This window comes from Notamacropus eugenii, chromosome 5 (assembly GCF_028372415.1).
Source record: "Notamacropus eugenii isolate mMacEug1 chromosome 5, mMacEug1.pri_v2, whole genome shotgun sequence".
Lineage (NCBI taxonomy): Eukaryota > Metazoa > Chordata > Mammalia > Diprotodontia > Macropodidae > Notamacropus > Notamacropus eugenii.
Genome location: NC_092876.1, coordinates 374,418,139 through 374,441,737, shown reverse-complemented (window position 1 = coordinate 374,441,737; position 23,599 = coordinate 374,418,139). Strand labels below are relative to the sequence as shown.

The 23,599-nt window shown below is 39.7% G+C and overlaps 1 protein-coding gene across 5 annotated transcripts in view; it reads right to left on the bottom strand.

The window, feature by feature from the left end:
* The window catches only part of ACE2 (angiotensin converting enzyme 2), an 87,505-nt gene extending 67,333 nt beyond the window's left edge, over window positions 1–20,172 (bottom strand). For 2 of the 5 annotated variants that reach the window (XM_072614300.1, XM_072614304.1), the window contains exon 1: window positions 1,273–1,534. The gene's annotated coding sequence lies outside the window, so the exon portion shown is untranslated. Of the gene's footprint in view, window positions 1–1,272; window positions 1,535–16,358; window positions 16,478–19,955 lie in introns of those variants that run through there. The other 3 variants (XM_072614303.1, XM_072614306.1, XM_072614302.1) reach the window with 2 other exon arrangements.
* Window positions 20,173–23,599: the final 3,427 nt, after the last annotated feature.

Sequence of the window (23,599 nt, the reverse complement as noted above, 5' to 3'; positions counted from 1 at the left end):
CCACGCCATACAAGATGTGTAGATATATTGCATAAGTATGGAAATATTGACTTCCTCTTGAGTTCAAATCTGGCCTTCCTAGCTGTGTGTTTCTGGGCAAGTCACTTAATCCTGTTTACCTCAGTTTCCTCATCTGTAAAATGAACTGGAGAAGAAAATGGCAAACCACGTCTTTGCCAATAAAACCCCAAATGGGGCCATGATGAATTGGACTCAACTGAAATGACTTATTGAACAACAATGAAAAAAACCCCACAAAATTACAGACCCTGGGAACTTATCATATTCAAATAATCTTTCTCTCCAATCCATCCCTCTTCTGGACCTATTACTTTCAAGGATATCCTCATCCTTTCAGATATCCTTTTTTGTAACCTCAGTGTCATCTTTGACTTCTCACTCTCACTTAGCCCACAGATCGCAATCAGTTGCTTCATCTTGTTTCCATCTCTATATCTCTTGCATCCTTCTTTCCCTCACTACTCATGTAACCACCTTAGTTTAAGAACTCAACACCTCTTACCTGAACAAGTGTCATTGTCCCCCCTTTTGCTTTCTTAACTCAAGCTTCTCCCCACTCCAACCCATCCTCTGTTCAGAAGTCAAAATGATTACCCTAAATGTTAAATCTCTCACCTACTCAATAAACTTTTCTTGTTCAGTTGTTTTTCAGTCATGTCCAATTCTTTGTGACCCCATTGGGGGTTTTCTTTGGCAGAGATATTGGAGTGGTTTGTCATTTCCTTCTCCAACTCATTTGTCAGATGAGGAGACTGAGGCAAACAAGATCAAGTAACCTGTCCAGGGTCACACAGCTAGTAAGTGTTTGAGGGCATATTTGAACTCAGGAAGATTCATCTTTCTGACTCCAAGCCCAGGCAGTCTATCCACTGTGATATCTAGATGCCCCAATAAACTCTAAGGGTTCCTTATTGCTTCTGGGATGAAATATAAACTCTTTGGTTTGGCATTACTATTTCTTCACATTGTGGCCCCTTCTTACATATCACTTCTCTCCACCTATGTTAACCTCTGTGCCATTTCATAAGCAACATTCTCTGGTTTATTCTTTTGCACTGGTCATTTCCCATGTCTGAAATTAACTGTCTCTTGTAATCCCAAATTTCCTTCAAAACTCAAAGGGCTTCCTTCATATAAAGTTTTTCCCAACTAATCTCACTCCCCACCCCACTCCCACATCCACCCCAGAGGAGAACTGAATTTCTCCCCAAACTACCTTACATTCATTCTATATATTATGTATGTACTTACATATGTATATGTCCCTTCATCCATTAGAATGTAAACTCCCTGAAGGCAGATTCTGTTTCAATTTATCCCCCAGCACTTAACAAATACCTGTCAGGAGCTCAATCAAAGTGTGCAGGTTTTTATTGATTGTCCATGGAGGTGAGCAGCTCAGTGTAACTCTCCTCAGCTTTGCTTTGCTCAGAAGTAACTGGCTGAGTGTTAGTAACCAGGAGAAAGGTTACTCAGAAATTTCTGGCAAGAAGAATTAGTGTGTTGTGGGACACCGCCTGGGTTGAGGGTCCCAGTGACTTCCAAGAGAAACATTTTTGACAGGAAACCAAAGGGGGCTGGACTTGGAACTCAGGCAGGAAAAGACTCTCCTTCTTCAGGGACCCCAAAGTTGCCTGAAGAGAGAAAATTAGGTAAAGGCCCAGGAATGAAAGTAATTTAGCAAAAAAAGAACCTTGAAAACAAGATTCCCCAAAGAAGAATGTACTGAAGACTGAGTGGGAGAGTCATAAGAGAGAATATAGAGAATTTTGCCAGGGAGCCCAGATGCTAAGGGCAGGTAATAGGGAACAGGTAGCAATTATGATGAAGCTAGGTGTGTGTGTGTGTGTGTGTGTGTGTGTGTGTGTGCGTGTGTGTGCGCATGCACATGTGCACGTACATGCATGCATGCATGCATATAAGTTGTGGTTGGGCCAAAAGTAAATTAATTTCAAGGGTTGAAGGTTGGGGACCAGGGCAGGTCAAGAATGTAGAAACCATAATTCTCCTTAGTTGTTTTTCTGACCAGCCACCTCCAAAAAAAATGGATACCACTCTGAAACTTACAGGATTTCTCAGAGAAATCACATGCTTCCCCACTCTTATCTCTGCTAACCCTTTACGTGACGTGAAACAAAACAGGATTTATCTCTGGGATGACCTGTCTTTATCTCATGGGGAGGAGGAGAGAGGAGGGAAAGGTCAGGGTGTTCAGTCTAGCCCAGTAATTGGAGACCACTGAGCACCAGACAGAGTGACCATGTTTAAGACACAGAATGAAGCCAGCTGCAGACAGCTGTGTGGCAATGCTATAATTTCCATAGATAAGGAGGGGGATGTTGCTATTAAGTTCACAGCATTCCAAGCATTTTCAGAGCCCCTTCTTATTGATGAGGTACAGACTCTGGGAACCTCCTTGAATTGTCCTTGAATCTTCCCATTTGATCCAGTAGTCTCTGGAGGCCCATAGGCTTTTCATTGTTATTGTGCCCAAGTCTCTATGGTACTCCCCACCCTTGATCCTATGAAAATCCCATTCCTCCCATCAAGATCCTCCCTAGATTCAATCTGTATTCACCCCAGGGTACTGGTCATTCCCATCAAGACCTCTGGACATTCTAGGTTGACCTCCCCTATCAAGATCATTCCTGGGGCCCCAGACTACTTGGCCACACCTGGATTCCTCCTTCAATCTTTCTGCATACAAGATCCTCTTTGCCTCTGTGAAGGCATTCAAATTTAATCCAGCTCAGACTCTGTCTACCTGAGATTATATCTGGCCTGCATTACAAATTCTTAGGCTCCTTAAGAGACAACCCAGTATGACAAATCTTTAATAAACTTTGTTTTTCTTTGGCTTTAAGAAGGCTTGTGGCAAATTCATTCTAGCAGGGCCTGATGTGTTGGTATTTTGGGGTCCCCCATCACCCCAAACCTCAACATTATCAATGATGCAATCTCTCTCCATATAGTTTATCTGTACCCACAAAGGTTATTCCAAAAATTTTTTTTCTCTTTAGTCCCCCAAATCCAACTTCTTATGCTCAGCAAGTGACCAGCTTCCTGACTTTAAAGTGGAGCACCCACACCCACACACACACACTCACACACACTCTCACACACACACACACACACACACACACACGACCCTTACTGCACTTGCATGGAGAGAACTGGACTTGACATCTAACTCACAAAAATAAATCATTAACATAGGACACTCTAGGGGTTTTCTCCCCCAACTCCAGACCCCAGAGGATTTCCTCCCCATCCTTATCCCACTCCCTTATCCCAAGTACAAAAAAAAAAAAAATGGTTAATTCTCAACTGAGAAGAGGAAATCTCCTCTCATGCAAATCTTGTCCCTAAGTCAAAATTCCTCAATTTCTTCATCTGTTTTTCCACTAGCCTAATACAAATGCTTCATTCTGTTGCTTGAGTCGATTTTCTGGAAAAACAAAATGGTATAGTGAAAAGGTGCCTGGCCTTGGCACCTGAGTGTGAGTTCAAGCTCCACCACTCCCCAGCTAGGTTAGGCAAGAAATTTAACCTTTCTGAGCCATGGTTTCCTCAGCTGTTAAATAGGGAAACCATCTGTACCATCTTCCTCATAAGATGGTTATAAGGAAAACACTTGCAGGCTGTCAAGCCCTTTGTGACCTTTTATTATTATTTTCCTTTTTTTTTTAAATGGTGAGGAATGTTTATCCACAAAGTTCTATTTAAAATAGCCTATGAGTTTCTAGGCTTCTTTCCTTTTTGCCCAGGTTTATTATAAATTTGGGCAGGCAAGTGGTGAGATGTTTTGAGCACCACAACTGGAGTCAGGAAGACCTGAGTTCAAATCCAGCCTTAGACACTTACTAGCTGTGTGACCCTGGCAAGTCACTTAATCCTGTTTGCCTCAGTTTCCTCATCTGGAGAAGAAAGCAACAAACCACTCCAGTCTCCACCAAGAAAACCCCAAATGGGGGTCACAAAGAGTCAGACAGTACTGAAAAATGATTGAACAATGGAAAAAATGTTATAAATAAGAATTATTTTGGGGTATGGATTAAACTAGATGGCCTCTATGGTCCCTTCTACTTCTCATATTCTGTGATTCTGTCTCAGAGGAAAAAGCATCCCTTTTGCTTTCCAAGGCTAAACCCTTCACTTATGCTCTTGGTGCCATCCCCTGGGACCCTACTTCATCAATCACTGTTTTTCTTACATCTTCAACCTCTTTCTCTCTACTGGTTTCTTTCTCCCCTCTCTCATCTGCACCAAACCTGTTCCTTATCCTGTCTTCCTAATCTCTGTTAATGGTGAAACTATGCTCCCCACCACCAGATTAATTCTTTCTTCTCCTTTGCCCCAATAATCAAATAAGTTGCTAAATCCTATCGTTTTTTACATCCATTGTATATTCCATGCCTTCCCCTCTTCCTTTCCATTTTCACTGCTATTACTGTTGAGGTTTGGGGTGCTGGGGACCCTGAAATACCGACGCACTGGGTTCTGCTCAAATGAATTCTATACAAGCTTTATCAAAGCCAAAGAAAAGCAAAGTTTACTAAAGATTCGCCATATTGGGTTGACTCTTAAGGAGCCTAAGCATTTGTAACACTTATATTAACAAGTGGGCCAGATACAATCTCAGATAGACAGAGTCTGAGTTGGATTGAATCTGAGTACCTTCATGGAAGCAAGATGGAACTTAAAATACAGAAAATCCCTGGGAAAGATCTAGAGGTGGTCTAGTAGTCTAGGAGGAGGGTCTAAGGAGGATCTTGATGAAATTGGGGTAACTAGTGATGTAATCAAGGGTGGGAAACAGTTGGAGGCAAGTAGGTATCAGACAATGGAGGGCCAGGCTAGGCTAAGGGCAACAGATTTAAGTATGAAAGGCCAGATTAACTGGGAAGATTCAGGGGAGTTCAGGGAGATTCCCAGAGTCTGAACCCCACCACTGCCTTAGCTCAGGCCCTCACTTGTTCCTGCCTGGTAGCCCAAGTCTTCCTTACGTAGTGTCCTTGCCTTTGGTACCTCTATCTCCAAACCATTCCATAAGCCACTTCCTAAAGCACAATTGTGATCCTGATACTTCCTCACTCAAAATGCCTCAATGGCTCACAATTATTTATAGAATGACATCAAAACTCATTGAAGATCCTTCATTCTCTGGCTCCTAACCTGCCTTTTCAACTTCACACTATTTATTCTCTTTCAAATTCTTTGCTTTCCCATCAGAATGAACTGCTTGCCATTCCCTGAACATGTCATTTAATCCTTACAACAACAACCCATTTGATGATTAAAGAAACAGAGGCAGAGAGTAGTCAAACGACTTGCCCAGAGTCACAGAGGTACTAAGTATCCGAGGTCACATCTGAACCACCTTCTGATTTCATGTCCTGCACTCTATCCACTGAGCTACCCAGAAACACTAGTACCTCCATTTTACAGTTGAGGAAAGTGAAATTCCTTCCCCAATGTCACACTGCTAGTACATGACCAGTGCTCTTACTATTTATCCCCTAGTATACAGGACATTTTACTCACTCAAAAGCCATCCTAGCTGAAAGCTACTTCTCCTTCCTCTGTCAATACTAATTCTGTTTGAACTTACCACATGTGCCATAATCATTTCTTTGCTTATCTCATATTTCTAACAAGACTTCAAGCTCTTGGGGGTAAGGACCATCATTGTAGCCAAACACTTTCTATAGGCACCTTAAAGAGAGCATTTCACATCTAAGTGTTTTGTTTTTTTTTTATTGTAAATCATTCGGTTTTGTCTGACTCTTTGTGACCCTATGGAGCACACTGTTCATGGGTTTTCTTGGCAGAGATATTGGAGTATTTCCTTCTCCAATGGATTAAGGCAAAAGAAAGTTGACTTGTCCAGGATCACACAGTGAAATAAGGGCTTCCTTATTTCAGGCTCTGTGCTCTATGCACAGAGTCATCTACCTCTCTTTAACATACAGAATAAATACTTGTGGAATAGAATAGAATGGAATGGGTTTCATTGTAATGAAATCTGTAAGCTGAGGCAACATGCTTATATAATTGTCCCTCAAAAATGTGATTAGTGCCAAATCAAATGGTAAAGTCCTTTGATTTACTGAGGTTTCCAAATACTACAGGATGAAGTCCTGATTAACCATATAAAAAATTGCCTAGGAAAATAAAAGCATAAGTACAAAATGCTGAATGAGTACAATCCCTTAATAGAGCATCATGTCCAGTCCTGGGCCCCATGATGTTAGAAGAATTTCAAAAGAGTTCAGGGGGAAAACAAAAACAAAAACAAAGAATGACTTAAAACTAAAAAGTCTCTTAAAAAAACATAAAAAGAAATGAGTTTATTTAGCCTAGAAGCATGTTTTTTAAAGCAGACCTCTGATTTTATCCACATAGGGAGCTCCCAGTGAGAAAATTCTTCTGCCAATGTAGGTCAAGATAAACTGCCAATTAATAATATTGAAGAGACCCCTGGCGTTCTAAGATATTAAGTGACTTGCCCAGGGTCACACAGCCAGCATGCATCAAAGGAGAGAGCTGAGTCCAGGTCTTTCTGACTTGCAGGCAAGTTCTTTATCCATTATGACACACTACCTCTCTCAGAGAAGCATTGATACTTGGAGTCATTATTAAATACAAGTTGATATCTAAATATTCTCCATCTCTAAATGAGAGGAATTGGGATTAAACTGAAACTTGGAGGTTTATGACTATCTGGGGAATCCCACAAGTCTCAGTACTTAAGTCATGTTGTTCAGTTGTTTCTGTTATATCTGACTCTTTGTCATGTCTGGCTCTCTGAGTCTACTTGGAGTTTTCTTGGCAGAGACTAGAGTGGTTTTCCATTTCCTTCTCCAGCTCATTTTACAGATGAAGAAAGTGAGGCAAACAGGGTTATGCAACTTACTGAGGGTGATACAGCTAGTAAGTGTCTAAGGCTGGATGTGAACTCAGGTCTTCCTGATGCCAGGCCTGGCAATCAATCTACCATGCCACCTCACTACCCCTACCTAAGTATTAGTACATGTTGAAGCTTTGGTAGTTAATACTTTTGGTATATCCTGAAATTATTGAGGAGTTTCTCAACATTCCGAGTTGTAAACAGGGAAATAGGTTGTGAAGATCTTTAATGAAAAAAGTTTCATGGTCCTTATGAGCCGTGACCTCAGATAAATAACACAACCTCTCTGAGCCTTCATTTTTTTCATATGTAAAACAGCAATTACATCTATGATGCTTACCAATATGCTTGCTGTGAGACAACTGCTTTATAAAACTTGAAGAACTAAGAGTTGCTGGTAGATATGGTAACAGAAGTTGTCCTCATCCAAAAAGGGGGTATGGCTGTGAAAACTTCTTCAGGTTCATCACAGTTATATGAAAAAAGTCCAAACATGAAAAAAAATGAAGAACAAAAAATATATGATCAAAATGATATGTTTGTCATGGACAGTATGCTCCATAGGGTCACAAAGAGTCAGACAAAACTGAATGACTTACAATTAAAAAAAAAAACAACTTAGATATGAAATGCCCTCTTTAAGGTGCCTATAGAAAGTGTTTGGCTACAATGACAGCCAAGATGGTATGGCTACAATGTATGTCCCTACTCCCAAGAGCTTGAAGTCTTGTTAGAAATATGAGATAAGCAAAGAAATAATTATAGCACATATGGTAAGTTCAAACAGAATTAGCATTGACAGAAGAAGGAGAAGTAGCTTTCAACTAGGATGCCATTTGAGTGAGTAAGATGTCCTTTGAAGTAGGGGATAAATAGTAAGAGCACTGGTCATGTAATTAGCAGTGTGACTTTGGGGAAGGAATTTCACTTTCCTCATCTATAAAATGGAGATACTAGTGTTTCTGGGTAGCTCAGTGGATAGAGTGCAGAACATGAAATCAGAAAGAAGGTGGTTCAAATGTGACCTCAAAATCATAGCCATGTGATTCCTGCTAGAACAAGAGCCTGACCAATGGACCTCTGAAGATTGTCCTTCATTGTCCAGACACTTTATAACAAAATAACTGACAAAGAATCCATTAACAGGGGCAGCAGCTAGGTGGTATGGTGGATAGTATTGCCCTGGAGTCAGGAAGGCCTGAGTTCAAATCCATCCTCAGACACTTACTAGCTGTGTGACCCTGGGCAAGTCACTTAACCCCAATTGCCCCTGCCCCAAAGAATCCATTATTATGTGACTTGTCCCCAGACATCTTACATTTTTGTCCCTTTATCTGTAAGCTGAGCACCTTAATGTCTGCCTTCTCTACCACATGGAGTTTCTATAATTATGAGTCAGATTGATGAGGGCTAGAAGCGGGGGGAGGAGGGAGGAAGAGGTAACAGGAACTCCAAGGCTGGAATTCCCTTCGTGGGCCGTCTGGAGAAGAATTCATGGACTCAAGCATTGTTGAGATCAAGTTAAAGATTTATTATGCTTTTCAGCAGGCAAGAGATCTTAGGGAACCTGCAACCTTAGAAGGGTATAGGTAAAGTTTATATAGGCTGTTCTATAGTGAAACATGTGCCAAATATGCTAAGTAGGTGAATCAGGGTGGGATTAGGGAGTGGTCAGTTCTTAAAGAAGCATGCACTTTTGGTATCTACTGCACAGGTATTTTATCCAGAATTCATTGGGAAATAACCCAAGGTGGGGCTACATGGAGGTGTGGTTGTAGGGCTAAAAAGTCACTAAGTCAACTAATAGTCAGGGCTGACTGAGAAATACCCACGTTGCTCTCATCAATGTCTTGTTAGACAAGATAAATCCAAGGGAGTATGCATACATATAAATCTAGGATACATATGATTGGTCAGTGAGTAGTAAATGTCCTAATGACACAGTGCACAGCCAGCTCAGGCAGTACATAGCTGGTTCAGACTAGTAAATTCAATAGGTACAGCTGGCTACTGTAGTAGGAAGGGAGATAATGGTTGTGGCTGGGCCAGACTATATCCTTGGGCTGGGGAGAAACTGCCTGGGACAGTGTTTTGAGGCTAGGGAGAAATGAGATTTTTAGAATTGGAGCCCAAGCACATGCACCCAAGCGTCCCATCAAAATAACATAATAAACATAAAAATGCTTGGGAAAAAAGAACACTTTTATCAAAGGAGAAACGCTATATTCTGTAAGTGAAAGATGATTGAATTATCCCCCCAATGGTCTTGAAACCTTTAGGTGGTAGTCAAAATAGTTTGCCAGAAAGAATATATTTGGGAGGATTTAACTAAAAATATAGATGCAGATAAAAAGAGAGAGATGGATTATACTTATATACTTATATAGGCTGTGCACCTGGGAGTAACCTGCTCATCAGAGATGTACATATACACACACATTCATTTATGTGTATTATTCCTTGGACAGACTACTTGACTCCAGGCTCACTCCAGGAACTCACATTTACATATTCAATTCAATACACATTTAATAAGTGCCTACTATGCTCCAGACACTTTGCCAAGGCTTGGGGACACAAAAAGAGGTAAAAGTCCCTTCCCTCGAGGACTTTACACTCAAATGATTGTAATACATATGTATCATATGTATTTCATTTCAGAATTTATTGTTTTATTAGTATGAACTTTCTCTCCCTAATAGATGATTATCTGCTCCCTTCCACTCTTTGAGAACAATGGTAAGGAAGAGTTAAGATGCTAAGGCAAAAAGAAAGAACACACCTTTCCTTAATCTCCACCTCAACCAGCAGAGAGCAAAGACAGAAGTCGCGGGCAGATTTTAGGCAGAAGAGCACTAATGTCTAGTGTTATAAGTGACTCTGGGAAAGTGAATTCCCAGATTTTTGAAACTAATGGTCACTGATTCAAATGTTTCTGTTTTGTTCTCTTTATAATAAAATTATAAACTTTGTGCTTGCACGTAGAGAGTGTATCTAAGTATAATGCAAAGATTCAGAGTTTCTCACGTTTATATGAGGGCTATGAGCCAAGAGAAATTAGAAAATTCCCAAAGTAAACTTAGGTGGTACAGTGGATAGAATTCTGGACCTGGAGTTAGGAAGACGTCTTCCTGAGTTCAAATCTGGCATCAGATATTTACTAGCTGTGTGACCCTGGGCAAGTCACTTAAACCTGTTTACCTCCATTTTCTCATCTATAAAATGAGCTAGAGAAGGAAATGGCAAACTGCTCATATATCTTTGCCAAGAAAACCCTCAGTGGGGTCAACCAAGAATCAGATAAGACTGAAACTGATAGAGTACAAACTCTGGGAACTTCCTTGAATCTTTGAGCAGTCTCTTGGGGCCATAAGCTTTTCATTATCACTATGCCGAAATCTCTGTTGTACTCCCCTCCTTTGATACTATCAAAATCCCATTCCTCCCATCAAGATCCCCCCTAGATTCAATCTGTATTGACCCCAGGGTACTAGTCATTACATCAAGACCTCTGGACATTCCAGGTTGACTTCCCCTATTAAGACCATCCCTGGGGCCCCAGACTACTTGGTGACACCTGGATTCTTCCCTCAGTCTTTCTGAATTTAAGTTCAATCTCAACTCCTTGAAGGCACTCAGATTCAATCCAGCTCAAACTCTGTCTCACTGAGATTGTATCTGGCCCGCTTGTTAATGTAAGCATTACAAATGCTTGGGCTCCTTAGGAGTCACCCCAGTATGGAGAATCTCTAATAAAGTTTGTTTTTCTTTGGCTTTGTGTTGAATTCAATCGAGCAGGACCTGGCATGTTGGTATTTTGGGGTCCCCAGCACCCCAAACCTCAACAAAACAACTGAACAAAAAACAAAACAAAACAAAATAATGAAGTGAATTTCCTAGTTTTCCTATATAAGGGCTATGAGCCAAGAGAAGCGAGAAAACTCCCAAAGTAAATCTAGGTCCTTTATACCATGAGACCGTTAAATGCAAATGTGTAGTATGTGTGTATGCAATATACACATATACATATATACATATATGTGTGTATCTCTACACCCATATACATAAATGTGTATTATATACATGTATGTGTATGTGTGTGTGTGTGTGTGTGTGTGTGTGTGTGTGTGTGTGTGTGTGTAAGCAGCACATATAGGGGTAGCTAGGTGGCATAACAGAGTTCTAGACCTGGAGTTAGGAAGACATAAGTTTAAATCTGACCTCAGATACTTCCTAGCTGTGCAACACTATATAAGTCCCTTAACCTCTGTTTACCTCAGTTTCCTCATCTGTAAAATGAGAATAAGATCACTACCTGTAACAGTGAGCACCCCAACATACACAGGGGAGCCTGCTATCACAGTTTCTTAGATCTGGAATCATAAAAGGAAAGCAACTTTCAAGGGGTTAACAATCACTTTAATCAAGCACAGGTACCATTCCTTTAACCAAGCACATACATCATTCACCCAGTTCAGGGGAGTCAGAACCCTGAACTTCAAAGAAAATACAGGGACATCAAAGATCAACACATGGCTTCTTCTTCCTGACCATGAACAGATAGGTCCAACGGTCTGATCGTAGTTACTGGAGAGGGAAGCACCAACATCTGGGTTCTCAAGGCTGGGGGGGTAGGAGGGGGGCGCTACCTTGGGGGTTTCCCAGAGTCCTCATATGGCCAAACACTTCCAGTCATAAGCCCCAAAGCCTCACCCTCAGAGTATTTATACCTTTTTTAGAGCCAGAGGGTATCCCAACCCTTGAGAATCAGGCGCCTCATCAAACAAAAGGCATGGATCTTCCCAAATCAAAACTCCCCTCAAGGGGCAGACCCATTAATGGGTGGGGAAGATCTTTAATCACATTAGCAATGCAAATATATATACAGTTTCTAGTTAAAGAAACTCTTGCTTCTGTACTTTACTCCTAGTAAAGACTCTTGGTTGATAAAGGCAAGATTCAATCAGAGGCACTTGATTATACTGAAACCAAAACAGCAAAAGATACTATTTTGCTTGCCATTGCACTACCTCCCAGAATTATTGTGAGGATCAAATGAAATAAAAATTGTAAAGCACTTAGCAGTGCCTGGTATATAGCAAACACTTTTTAAATGTGGATATTATTGTGTGGATATATGTTACAAAACAAAAACAAACAAATTATGCTCTAACAAATAAAAGAATTACAAATGCTGGTGCAAGTATATTAAAAAGAGGAAATTCTACCAATACTACTACTGTCTCCCCAAATGATTCCTGTTTGATTTTTGCAAATGTCATTTTACTCAGTTTGTTTCCTCAGCTTGTTGCAAACCATTGTCTAGAAGGAAATAATCTCATTATTTCCTGTAATCAAGGCGATACTAAAATGAACTTTGATATTCTTTTTTATAAACGGGTAGATGATGTACAAGCCAACAACATTAATTAGACAGATTTAAATTAATAATCTTCATAACTTAAGTGTACCCATAATCGTGGGAAATATAGATATGTCAGAACTTAGAGATATCTTAACATGCCCCTGCAGAAGTATTACATCTTTCTGACTCCCTCCACCTCCCTCCACTGACTTTCACAGACCACTAAGGATCACCTGGTGATTTCCTGGAAGGAGACTAGTCTACTTTGCATATTAGTAACTTACTCCACCCTTACAGGTTACTCCCTGGCAAAGAGGTTATTCTAACTCAATAGATGGACCCTCCCAGAGACCTTTGAGACCCTGCTTTAATGAACAACCGGGGAATGAAGAAAGTAGGATTTGTGACTCACCCCCAGGGCTCAGAGTAACTAACCTTAATCCTCCGAGTAAAAAGTTTTAAGTACCCTTAGAATTAGTGGGTCTTGCAGTTGGATAAGGGGTTTCAAATGGACTAATGAATTAAGTGAGAACCACCTGGTATGATTTCTGAAAAACAACAACAAAAACAACCCAGAATAGACTGATTATTTGGATATAATATATGAACTGGTTAGTTGAACATTCAATTCACCCAACATTTATTAAGCACTTATTAGTGTAATATATTGGGCTGCCAGTTATAGAGTGCTAGTCTTGGAGTTAGAAGACCAGAGTTCAAATACCATCCCTGACACTTATTAGCTACATGCCCCTGGTCAAATCCCTTAACCTCTAGATGTTTTAGGAAAATTTCCAGGATTTATCTAGGATCAGAGATATAGAACTGGAGGAACTTTTTTTGTATTATGGGCCCTTTTGTTGACCCGATGAATTACATATATATATATATATATATATATATATATGTAAATAAAATACATAGAATTTACATAGGAAATCTATTTTATTGAAATGAAATTATCAAAATATTTTTCAAAAAGTTCACGGACCCCAGGTTAAGAATTCCTGATTTCAGTCAAATCCCTTCATTTTGCTGATAAGGAAAATGAGGTCCAGGTGAGTTGATTGCTTTGCTCAAAGTCACTCAGGTAATAAATGCCAGAGGTGGAATTTGAACCCAGTTCTGATTACAGTCTGTTCTTTGTCTACTACACAACCATCTATTAAGTCACAGATTACAATCTGGTAGCAAGAATTCCTACAACAGGAATTCCCACCTCATGATGATGGAATGACATTTCCTTCTGAATTGTGGAATGTTTAATAGTATACACCAGGAGCATTGTATGAAGGCAGCCTAGTCTTGGGGCACTGGTAGGAACTGCATCTGTCCAGTAGTTTTTAGCTGGAAGAACTGAATGCAGTAGACCAATTAGCTTATATCCTATCAATCCTGAATTAGGCATCAAACATTTGGCAAATAAATGATTCCTTTTTTACATCCCAAGCACTATGTTCTTAATTGGATTCAATAATTCAACAAACATTTGACCTTTTTGTGGTTCCTCACTCATGATTCTCTACCCGCCATTTCTGTGCCTTTGGAAAGGCTGTGCCCCATGCCTGAAATGTGTTCCTTCAGAGGCATCTTGGTGCTTCAGTGGATAGTTAGAGATCTGCAACTGGAGTCAGGAAGAGTTGAGGTTGAATTTGGCCTTAGACACTCACTGTGACCCTGGACAAGTCACTTGACCTCCGTCTGTTTCAGTTTCTCAACTGTAAAATGGGAATAAAAACAGACCCTACACCACAGGGTTATTAGAAGGATCTAGATCATCTAGTCCTAACTGACATTCATAATAAGTAGTTATTTACTTAAAAACCTCCCATGAAAAGGAAACTTGTTACTTCCTTGAGGCAACCAGTTCTACTTCTGAATAATTCTGATTTCTAAGAAGTTCTTCCCAGTATCAAGCTTCTTTGAAGCTTCTCCTCATTACCTCTACACTTAACTTGTTTACCTCTAGTGGTCTTCTCTTCTTTAGACTAAACCCTATTTCCATCAACCAAACCTCATATGGTGGACAAGGTGAAAAATCTCTTATTATCCAGAGTCCTCATGGCCCCAGAGAAATGACTTTTTTGTTTTTTTTTCCTGAAACTGAATCTAGTTTATGACAATTTCATAAACATTATCTACCCCCTGAACCTGGCCTTTAAAAGAGAGGTCAGACAGAAAGGTTGAAAGGACAGAGAGCTCTCAGGAGTAGAAGTGAAACTCAGAAAACGACTGTTCCTCTGGAGGGGCCTACATATCCAGGTAGCAAGGTATCATGTACATCAAGGCACTGGTGCCAGATGAAGACACAGAAAAAGAAAGGTCTTCCTAAGGAATAGGACTGAAAGGGAGAAGAGGGACCCACAGGTACAGAGGTACCAAGCTAACAAGAATCTGGAGAGAGGTCTACTCATCCATGCAACTTGTAGAGGAACTCGTGTTCCCCTAGGAGCTTCAAACTGAAATGTGCAAGGAAAGAAGCTCCATAACCAGATGAAGACATGAAAGAGAAGAGGTATCAGTGAAACAAGAAAATACCATATGGAAGAGCAACCTATTCCTTTGCTGGTGTTGAGCTGTGTGGTACCAAGGGCAGGTGGGAACTATCAAGAAAGGAGGGTTATAATTTATACTATAACAACATTGTATAAACAAGTCAACACAAAGACCAGTCATGATTCCAGAGGATTGATGGTAAAATAGGCTACGTATCTCCTGATAGACAGATATTGGACTTGGAGTACAAAATGAGATGTATATCCTAGATGGAGCTAATGAGGGACTTTAGCTTTTCTTTTTCTTCCAGTAGAAGGGGGAGAGAGCTAAAATAGATCTTGCTAACTGAAAACAATTTTTTTTTAATTAAGGGAAAGTTCCTGGACTCTAACATTGCCAAATTCTTTCCTACATGGAGGATAGAGGACTTTTTTTCCCTCTTTGTCTGTCTCTCTCTGTCTCCGTTTGTCTGTCTCTCTCTCTCTCTCTCTGTCTCTCTGTGTATCTCTCTTTCTGTGTCTTTGTCTCTGTCTCTCTCTGTGTCTGTCTCTTTTCATATACATACATACAAATATGCACACACATATATATTATGACAATTAGGTGACTCAGTGGATAGAGAGCTGGGTTTAGTGTCAGGAAAATCTGATTTCAAATCCAGCCTCAGATACTAGCTCTGTGACCCTGGGGAAGTTATTTAACCTCTGTTTGTCTTAATGCACTAGAGAAGGAAATGGCAAACCACTCCAATATCTTTACCAAGAAAACCCCAATATGGTCCATAGGGTTACAAAGAGTCAGACATGGATGAACAACTGAACAAATACATATATATGTGTGTATTAATGTATATGTAAATACACACAAACATGCATCTATGTATGTATAGTGTGTATACACATACATATACAACACAGGACTTGGAGAGACAAGGATTTTGCTTCATTCTCCATTGACCATGAATTCCTTTCCCTAGGAGGGAGGTCCTACCCAAGTTATATAAGTATGGGTGACTGTAGAGGTTCACAAAAAAGACCTCACATGGAGAGAAAAAGAGTAAACTCCCACTGTAATCAGGGGAAATGCCAGGTGGAGTACATACATCATGTAGTTGTTATTGAGAATCCTTCAAGACCAAACCCAATCTATATGAAGCTAGAGCCTCAGATTCTGGGCCACAGGTTACATTCCCTTTGCTTGATTTTCTCATTTGCAGTCCCTGACCCTGAACTCTCACTCAAATGAACTTCATCCTAATTCTTTAATTAGAAAATCAGAGCCTTTTCCTCTGACAGCATCATCAGACGACCACCTGATGCTTCCCTGAACACTTGGGAGCCCTAACCTATGGACTAGTTTCTTTGGCATAACAACTTCAAGTTAGTTTTCTAACCCCAGCCTCCAACAGACAGTTTACATAGTCTAGAGGAGCAACCTATCCTGGAAGACTGTCCTCAAAGTTGTGATGCTGGGTTCATATCAGCTGCTTACTGTGATATTTTACAGTCTCTTATTTAAACATTCATTTCTTGTATCCTAGGAATGCCTAGTGGCCAGTTTTATTACCTGAATCTGATGTGGGATACAAAATGGATCACTGCAACGATGAATCAGGTCAGGTCTCAGCCCTCACACATAGTACATAACCAAGTTTCAGCACCAAGAGAAAAAGCAAAGACAAATACCTGTCAATTAAAAAAAATAAAGAGGTGGTTTTTTGTTTTGTTTTGTTTTTTTTAATTTTAGCAACTGGTGCCAATTCTCAGCTGACCCAGTCAAATATTCCAGGTCAGTTTGTACCAGAGACTCAACAGAAAAGTATGGACTCACACTGGACCCTTGTCACTTAGTCACATGCTCCACAGAGATGGATTTCCCCCACTATATAGGTCAGTGAGAGGGTTACTACAACCAGGAAAAAAAAGGGCAATTATTCTGTAGGGCAGGAAGACAGTATCTAATGAGAATCATAGCTTCCCTTCCCCCTACAGATGGATAATAAAAGCAAAGATGATACAAGTTTCTGGACTGTGGCTACACAGTATATCATTTTGTGACTGTCCTCAAACATTTTGGAAGATCATTTTGGAGGCAGCTAGGTGGTCCAGTAGACAGACCACTGGGCCTGGCGTTGGGAAGATGTGGTTCAAATTTGGCCTCAGATACTCACATACCATCTGTGTGACTGGGCAAGTCACTTAACCTCTGCTAACCTCAGTTTCTTCATCTCTAAAATGGGGATAATAACACCTACTTCCCAGGGTTGTTGTAAGGTAAAAAATGAGATAATATTTGTAAAGCTCCTAGAACAGATCCTTGTCAGGCATAGTAGGGGCAATAGAAATGTTAGTGTTGAGGATGAAGAAGGAGGAAGAAATTCAAGTGAGGTATCTGTGTGGTAGATAGCACAATTTAGTACCAGAGAGTCTGGGTGGGTGTGCCCTTCTCTGTTTTCCTTTGTTCTGTGTGTCCATGATGAACACACATAGTGTGAGTCTCCTTTTTTTTTTTTTTAATTTTTATTTATTTTTTTAAAATTTTTTTCAAAGTGTCCTCTATTTAAAGTTGCTCCATGTAAACAAATGTCTTGAGCAGAGTATATACCACAGGGGCTGGGCAGTGATATCTCTGTTTCAAAAAGTCAGCAACAGTTGCTTACTTGATCACATCTTCTGATCCCTTTCTATTCTCTCAAGCATGCCTTGCTGAACAATAAATCAGGATATATAAGGCATGGAAGCATGGGTACTCCAAGAGTCAGGGGTTCAAGAGTTGGAGTCAGGCATCACATAGGTGAAGAGATTCAATTGTCCCCTTTGGAGCCAAGAGTGGGAAAAATGCCTCCAGCAATACCTGTGCTTTTTCAAAGGGCATGAGGCTAGTTCAAGGTCAGTTGCTCCCACAAATGATACTATACAGGTATATTCTGGGGGCACATAAGCCCGTGAGGGGTGACCTAGTACTGTAAACATAGTTTTAAAATATTGTTCCTATGGAAAAAATGCTTTCCAAGTTTAAAACAAATAATTTCCAAATGAACACAACTCATTTACAAAATGGCTTGGATTTGGGAGTCACAGAGACCTAGGTTCAAATGCCACCTCAAACATATCCTGGCTGTGTGAGGTCAGTGCAGGTAACCTAACCTATCTCAGTCTCTGTCTTTTCATCTGTAAAATTCAGATAGTAATGGAACCTACTTGCCAGCATTGCTGTAAGGGTCAAAGGGCATAACATGAAAAGTACTTCACAGATCTCAGTGATATATAAATGCTAGGGATTATCATTACCATTTATAAGGTGGAAGTCTGCCTGTGTACTATAGAATCATGCACATGGTTAAAAGTGGTACCACTGAACCGAAAAAGGATTTGAGGCTAGTAATGGTTCAAAGTACTTAAATGTGCCCTAAATACCACAGGAAAACTATGAGTAGTTTATTAAAAATGACTAATCTTGAATGTCCTGTGGCCTGGCTCCATTTCACAGAATAACAGAACCTCAAGAGTTGGAAGCGACCTTAGAGGCCATTCTGTCCAATCTGAAGAATCCCTGCTACAACTTATCTGAAAGGGTTTCTTTGGTCTTTACTGAAAGACCTCCAGTGAAAGGAAGCCTCCTTAGGCTGAGCCTTCTCACACTTAGGAGGAGGCAGTTTGGTTGAATTGTGAATGGTCACAGCACAGGTCTGGTGGACTCTGAAATGGGCACCAGTTTCATGGATGGAGGATTTGTTCAACACCAGCATGAACAATGAAATGCTGCTTCTCAAGGTGTGAATATGTAGTATTAGGAACTCTCAGAACTCTAGAATGGGGATGTATCATTTTCAGCCTGTGAGGTTTTTAACCACAATAATTTTTTAAAAGATATGAAACCAAGAAGAATTATGAGAGGACGTCCACCCACTTCACTTCTCTGCCAAAGTGAGAGGTCCACAGATTTGGTATATTGCACATGTTTTCAGACTTTTTTTTGATGTATTAATCAGTTATGCTAATTTTTTTTTTACCTTTTCCTTTAAAAATATTACATATATATGTTAGATTCTATATATGGGATATATTTACATAGCCCATATTCCATCCCTAGTTGTATGCTATGGTTCTCTGGGAAGAGAGATGAAGAAGAATATTGGGATTAATTTGAATGATGGAAAAAACCCAAAAGATATAAATAAAAATTTATTTTAGAAAAGTACAACCAAGGGAAGAAAGGGAATACTAAAAAAAAAGAGAGACATAAATCATTCTCTTTTAATTAACAAATGCATTTTTATACTTTTCTGCACAAATATCCCAATTATAGCAGGAAAATCTAAATTTTACATAATGACATTTTATATTAAGCATAATGGAACATTTAAACACTTGTCCCATTGTTTTAAGGTTAAAATTCTTAATCTTCTAAGTTTGGGCCATTCTCCACCTTAATCTTGATGTACAGGCAAAAAGTCCTCTACTTTCACTTCCTGGTTGGCTTTTAAATATTTCATAGGTCAGTGGTCTCCAAACTTCTGATTGTGTACCTTTATCAGCCAAAAATTCTGAGCGTGTGTCCCCATTATGCATATATTTACACATTGTATTCACCTTCTACTATACTAATTACAACATAATTATAAACAACAATTAAAATTTTAAAAGCATCAGATAATGATTAAATACTTGATTCTAGAATTAACAGGGAGTCACTAGAGTTTATTGAGTAGCAGAGTAACATGATCAGACTTGTAGTTTAATTAAGAACATCACTTTGACAGATGTGAGGCTGGATTGAAGAAGGAAAGACTGAGGCAAGGAAGCAAGAACTCAAGAAAGCCTGAACCAGGGAGGTAGTTATGTGAGTGGAGAGGAGGGGACAGATGCTAGAGATCTTATGAGGGTAAGAGTTGACAAAATTTGGCAACTGATTGGATAAAGTAGGCTTTGAAAGAGTGTAGATTCCAGGTGAATGAGAAGAGAGGAGTGCCATAGGCAGTAACTGGGACATTTTGGAGGAAAGACGATATGGTGAGGTTTGTGAAGGTCCCAGCCCACTCACGCTGGCTCACTCTGTTTGATTCTCTCTGTCCCATCTAGAACAAAAAAGAACTGGTGGAGGTGGGGGGTGGTCGGAAAAGGGTGCAAGAGGGATGGGAGTGGGGGCAGGGCTTTTACTCACCAGGCATTGCCCTCAGCTCAGAACTGCCTTCTGCGAATACCTGCCCTGAACGGCCAACTGAGGTAGGGAGGAAGGGATGGGTAAATTTCCCTAATGGTACCTACACAGCTGCTGCTGTAGGTACTCAGGTAAGTGTTAGGTTATATCGCTCTGAAGGGCCCAAGCCAGCTCTAAAGGAGTAAGGCAGGAGGATTACCCAGCAGAGAGAAAAAGCCTGTGTAAGTGTAGGGAATAAGGGAAAGTATGGTTCTTCTGGAGAAAAGCCTACGACTGGCTAGGGAAAGGAGGCTCAATGTCTCTGATTGGTTAATCTTCCTACTGTCTTATTTGTTTGAGCACACACCCTTTGCTGATCAAACCATAATCCTCTTGAGGTCAGTTCAAGGCCTCGGCTGTGGAGATCCTTGCAATAGATGTCTTGTGGCAAGGACATAAATAACTCTCACAATGCCTCTAATAACCCAAATAAAATAAAACTTCACTGAAAGGCAACGGAACTCAGATAAAATGCAAAGTCTCTATCTTAGTTTCTGGAGCCAGAAAGACAGTGTGCCTACCTCCTCTCAGTAGGAACGAATTGAGCTAAGGGTGGGGCGGATGTAAAGGAATCCTATGAGCTGTAACTGTTATACATGTTGCCAGATAATGAACATGCTGTTCCTACTAGTTGATTTTGCTGAATTACTGTTCTTTGTTCAAAGGGAAAGTTCAAATGGACTGAAGTGGAGGGGACTGGGCCTGGTGGTAATTACTGGTTAAATGACAAATATATTTTATATATATGCCTTCAATTAAAAAGAAAAAGCAACTTAAAAGCTGCCTTCTCCCAACATTGCTTGGGATTTAAGCCAATGATTTATTTGCATGCTTTATGCAAATAAGGAAGTTTCTCTGACATAACATTTGTAAAATTATGTTGAATTAAATGGTCTTTAAAGTCCCTTTCAGCTCTGGAGCTATGATGGGGAAAATAGAAAAAGAAGAGCTATTCCAATATTAAAGGGATGACATCCCATTGCATCATTATTCAAGAATCTCTATTGTTGATTCATTTCAGTCAAGTCTAACTTCTAATGACTGAATTTGGGCTTTTCTTGGCAAAGATACTGGAGTGGTTTGCCATTTCCTTCTTCATCTCATTTTATAGATGAGGAATGGAGGCAAACAGGGTTAAATGATTTGCCCAGGGTCACACAAGCTTTAAGTGTTTGAGGCCAGATTTAAACTCCAGAAAATGAGTTTGCTTGACTCCAGGCTTGGCACTCTATCCACTTTGACACCTAGATGGCACAGGAATCTCCAGCTTCCTTCAAAGCTTAGCTCCAGCATTCCTTTCTGCATGAGGCCTTTCCTGATTCCCCTCCCCTATAGCTAGTGCCTCCCACAAAATTATATTCTTGCATTTACTTTGTACTTGTATCTTTTTTCACATTCTTTTACAGGTAATTTTTTTTCTGGATATAAGTTCCCTGAAAGCCAGAACCATTTTATTTTTTTTCTATATCACAAGCACCTAACATAGTCCCTTCCCTTAACTTAATTCATTTATTCATTCATCCACTCATTTATTTATTTTTTGTTCATCTATCTATCATCTATCTATCTATCTATCTATCTATCTCTCTATCTATTTACTGGACTTGTGATTTCATCCATATAGGGAGCTTCCTCTACAGATGTATTTTGACATCTTTTCTGTAATTTATAATAATAATGCTAATAATAACAAACATTTAAACAGTGCTTAATATGTGTCAGGCACTGCTAAGTGTTTCTAATTATTATCTCCTTTGATCTTCTCAGCATCCCTAGGAGACAGGTACTATAATTATCCACATTTTACAGATAAAGAAACTGAGACAGAGGATAAGTGACCTGCCCAGGGTCATACAAGTAGTAAGTATCTGAGGCTGATTTTGAACTCAGGTCTTCATGACTCATCACTCTATCCATTGCACCACCTAATTGTCTGACTTAAGGTCCTGCAAGTTTTTCTGGCACAAATCAGAGGCTTAATAAAAGCTCATTGAATGATTAATTGGGGGAACCCCTCTCTAATATTCTGCATATGTGCTTTCAGAACCAAAATTAGGCTCCTTTGTCAGTAGTTAATACTTTTTAGATGTTAGACAGCCTTGGCTGGCTGAAACTTTTCATCTTTGCACCTAAAGTACAAAATTTGCCTATTTTCAAAAGCAACATCATTATACTTTATATGAAATATTCTCTGACTAGTCTAGTTCATACTACCTTTCCCTTCTCTGGCTTATCACATTTACAATCAGGCCCACATAGTACACAGTTATTCTTTCATTATTCTCTGCACCCAGTCTTCTCTCTCCAATTAGATGGTAAATTCCTTGAAGAAACGAACCATGTCTTATGCATATCTTCCCCGAAGCCTGCCTTCACCACAGTTTTGGGCATGTGGTAATGCCTCAATGAATCTTCAGTGGAACATCTATATTGATTTGGAGAGCTTAAATTAATAATCTAATTATTAAAGATTGCTGCTTTTTGGCTCAGGCAACACTTATTAAGCACTTATTGTGTACAGAGGGCTATGGCAGCTTGGTCAAGATAGAAAGTTGAAACAAGTCATGGTCCCTACCCTTATGGATCTAATGGTCTAATAATATGAAAGTATTGCAAATACACAAAGAACTCTAAAAATTTAGGATGTAGAGATGAAAATGACTTATGAAGTCATCTTATCCAACCCCTTTATTTTATAGATGAATAGACTGTAGCCCAGAGAGATAGATACATACAGGTAGCAGAGTTGAACTTAGAACCTGGGTCTTCTACTTTTCCACTCAACAAAAATGGAACAAGAGAAGGGTAAATGAGGAATAAAATGTTCTACAAGTCTGAAGTAGAAAACATTTGTTATGGTCTGATGTTATGGCCATTGAATATATGCCATGAAAGAGGCATTTAATTTGGGAGTAGAAGGATAGATGGGAAATTGGGAGAGGGGAGGCCTAATTCTGGGATTAGGGAACCATGTGAGAAAAACCATGGATGTAAAAATTATTCATTTGGCTTTGCTAGACCTAGTGGTTTTTTAGCCTAAATCTGTGGAAGCTCGCAATTTAATACAAATTCAACAAAAACGGGAATGGAAAATGGTGTCTCTCATTTTGTATGGATGCTTTGAGAAACTTGGGATGTTTTTGGAATTAACCAATACACTGGCTGCTTTCCAACACATTAACAGAGACATGCTTAAGCATCTTTGGTCTGGATTATCTGGATAACATCCTAATCTATTTGACAATAAGTACAAATGAGTACATAATGCACATTTACTAATTCTTGCTTTACTTAGGGGATGTGACTTTTCCAGGCAATTGAGAAACTGCTTAAGCTGATGGAAAACCACTGAATTCCCAGGCTTTGTTTTGTCACAAGGGGTCTAAAAAGACAAAGGCCAAGTGACTCTCAGGCTAAAGGGTCTGGCCTTTGATTAGTTTATGGGAATTTCCCATCTCTGGTAACAATTTTTAGATCAGTTCTCCAACGTCATAGAACCCTTGTCATATCAGCTACAGAGAAAAAAAAATTATGGAACAGGCTAGTGAACTCAGAATGTACTATTGCAACCATAGAATTAGAGATGAATGGGACCTTTGAGGTCATCT